This window comes from Canis aureus, chromosome 37 (genome assembly GCF_053574225.1).
Source record: "Canis aureus isolate CA01 chromosome 37, VMU_Caureus_v.1.0, whole genome shotgun sequence".
In the NCBI taxonomy this organism is placed as follows: Eukaryota; Metazoa; Chordata; class Mammalia; order Carnivora; family Canidae; genus Canis; species Canis aureus.
The window spans coordinates 11,549,228-11,552,729 of NC_135647.1; the positions used below are offsets into that span (position 1 = coordinate 11,549,228).

At 46.5% G+C, this 3,502-nt stretch overlaps 1 pseudogene; it reads left to right on the forward strand.

The window, feature by feature from the left end:
* The first annotated feature begins 3,128 nt into the window (after positions 1-3,128).
* On the forward strand, positions 3,129-3,212 carry LOC144306882 (U4 spliceosomal RNA; annotated as a pseudogene).
* Positions 3,213-3,502: the final 290 nt, after the last annotated feature.

Consider the following 3,502-nt stretch of genomic DNA (forward strand, 5'->3'; position numbering starts at 1 on the left):
GATTTGGAGAAGGGAACAAAGAAGTTTGAGAAGCATGGGGATCTGCTTGTTTCTGGCCAGACCCTGCACAGGGATACCCTGCGGACAGGTGCCTATGGACCCTCAGCCTAGGTCCTACCCCCAGGGATATAACAATTCCAAGTTCAGCTTTGTGCCAGGCAGACACTTGACACTGTGCCAGATGCTATCGAGGCAGCTCCTTGAGCTGAGGAATGAGACCTAGTTGGTTGGGAGCCTTTAGTTACCAGTCTAATGGACAGACATTCCCCTCTAGAGATACTCACGCAAGCGTAGCCTTGGTTCACCAGGAAAGCAAGCTGCTGCTTCTTCCTGGCAGAGAAGACAAGGCTCCAGGGTGATATGTGTCTCTGGTAAATTCCACCCAGCTCCAGCCGTGATACACACACATTCTCACTTCCTTCATTCAAAAACCCACTTAGCTAAGTCAATGAAGATATCTATTAGGTGACTGTCCCCTCCCTTGGCCTTTATTCTGTCTGCATGATGGATATAATGACTGTATTTAGAACATTGTCCTAAGGACTAAGGTTTACAAAGCAAGAGAAACACGGATTCCTCACTTTCTGGGAGCACTGAGTCTAACGTGGAAGGTAAAAGAAGCCCCCATAGCCCAACTTTCTGAATGTGTTTCTCTTTGTTGCTACAGTAAAAGATTTTCTTGCAGAGAATAATGAGAAGAAATCATTATACTATTATGAGTGAGCATTTACTGGATACCATTTGCCAGACACTGCGCTGTACCTTCCTCCTAAAATGTCTCTGAATCCTCACGGAGACCCATAAAATAGGAGCTATTCATCACCATCCCAATCAAATGATAATCATCCTAAGATTACTTAGTAAGTGATAGAGTTCGAAGGAACGCTCATAGTGAGGTTTACGCCGTGTGCTCTCCTTTCTGTTTCCTGACCTTCATTTAGTTGTTCATTTGGCAAACTTTTGCATCAAAGTGTGGAGGTGCTAAGGCATTAGGAATAAAATACTGCACAAAGCAAATATGTGTGTCTGCATCCCTGTCCTGTTGAGCTTGTATTGCCGCATGACGTCAGCCAGCCCTGTGGAGTAGTCCTAGAGATGCGCTGCTCGGTGTCTTTTGAAGAGAACCTGTTGATGGGGGACAGTTGGTGGACAGTCCCCATCTGCTGCATCTTTAGGCAGACTACATCAATGCCAGGGCCATGATGGACGCTGCAAGGGTACACAACCCATCCATTCCTGCCCTCTTCGGTGCTCTTCCAATAGCAGTCCTTGCTGTAGGGCACCCCCAGCCTTCTGGCCCACACTTTCTCAAGAGGGGCACTGCTCTCTAAAGCTTCTCCTCCCCAGTCCTCCTTGCTGCCTCCTCTCCTTTCCCAGATGTCAATTCTGCATTGTCACTTGAAGACTCTCTTCACCTATCTCTGCTCCTCCCCTTCATCTTTCACCGTGTTACCCTAATAGACCTCATGCATATCAAACTCCATCTTGGTGTTTGCTTCTCAGAGGACTCAGACTGATGCATCCTTTATGCCACATCACTGGGAACTTCCCCGCCAATGAAATCAGGGGTTCAAATGCCCCACTGCCTGCCCACAGCCTCTAATCCTGCAAGCTTGCACACTCAGACTCTCCCCACTAGGTGTGATCTCCTGCTCACGTCTTCCTCTGTTTGACCTGCCTTCTTTCCCTCACTTGTCCTTACCTCCCTATCTATTTGGCTTGGCTAGAGCCCCTGATCCCTCCGTTTCTGTGTTCATCAATGCATGCATTGGTAATATGGGAGGGCAATTATTTGTTGTGGAGGATCTTCCCACACATTGCAGGACATTGAGCATCCTTGGTTCCTGCCCAGTAACCTCCAACGGTGTTCTTCATCACTGTGACAGCCAAAAGCATCTCTACCTGCTTCAGACACTAGGGCTGTGTGGTTACCTCCTCCTCTCCATTGAGAATCTCTGGTTTATTCTCTCATTAGTTTCCTTGCCATTGTCATTCCATCCTATCTGCCCCCAAAACACCCCAGCTCTGGAAAACTAGAGCCAACTACTTGTTTTAGGCTGTGAGGAGGGGCCTGAGTGCTGCTGGGAAAAATTTCATGCTTGGACGAATTGATCTTGCTGTCAATTCCTCATCATTAAACCCAAACAAGCTCCTGATGCTGATGGCAAGCTAGAGAGCTTGCTCTTCCATTCTACCAGATGACCATTAGAAACTTCACTTTCCTAAAATCTCTGATCCTCAGCACCCACAAACCCTAGAAAAGAATTCTATTATTGCACAAAGAGTAAATATCATCAGATCCCATATCCTGGGCTTCCTGCCCATGACAGCTAGTTTCTGATCTGTCCTCGAAACCCCAACCTACCTCTGTGTGGAACCATCCCACCATCAGGATCCCACCTCATCACTACTGTTACTCTCACCTCAACCAATGTCTCTGTGTCCATCTCTGCCCCTTAGTCATGCATTTCTGCACCACATGGCCAGATTGATCTCAGTAAAATACAAATATGAACATGACACTTCTCTGTTTTAAATCTCAGTGGTTCATTTCACACATGTCACACACCCTAGTCTGTAACCTCCATGAAAGCAAGTACGGGGGCTTACCAACAGCCACATGCATCCCCTTGCACAGCACCTGGCACAGAGTAAATACCATTGCTACTATGGTAAATGATCATACTCTTCCTCATGTAGTAATCCACATAGTCCCATCCTCGTGTGGTAATCAGCAAAGTCTCTTTCCACCTGGTCAAAAGCAATAATTTAGCCAGAGAAGTATAGCACTGAGCAATAGAGGTCAATAGCAATATGAGCATCCTTGTGTTTGAAGTCGATCCCTCAGGAAAAAATTGCCTCTTGGAGGTGCATATGTTGTGCCTTAAAAAGTTTGAGGGTGGGATGCCTGGGTGGCCCAGTTGGCTAAGCATCTGTCTTCAGCTCAGGTCATGATCTCAGGGTCCTGAGATTGAGGTCTACATCGAGTTCCCTGCTCAGCAGGGAGTCTGCTTCTCCTTCTAACTCTACCCCTCCTCCTTACTCATGTGCCCTCTCTCTCAAATAAATAAATAAAAATTTAAAAATAAATAAGAAGTGTGATGGAGGTGGAGGATCCAACTTGTCTTAGCTTTGCACAGTGGTGGTATGGTATCCAGTGAGGTTTATCTGAAGCACAATTATTGCTGATTCAAAACTTGGCCCAACTTGTCTTCTTGCCACTCTGTCTTGTCTTGCGCTACCATTCATTCCCTCTTTCTGCCCTCTGTCCTTACTCTTTTTGCTTTTTCACTTGGCCTCTTTTCTCTACTGCATCCTTAGTCTCTTATTTAATATCTACTCACTTGCAAACCTAACAGAAACCTCTAGGGCCTTCCTATGGGCCCCGACCTCCTAGGATGGACTTCCATGCCACACTCACGCTGCATGAGTGAGGATTTATTTAGTGCTTCCTCTACACAATGTTCTCCCTTCCCAGAAGTTCCTTTCCCCTGGAACCTTT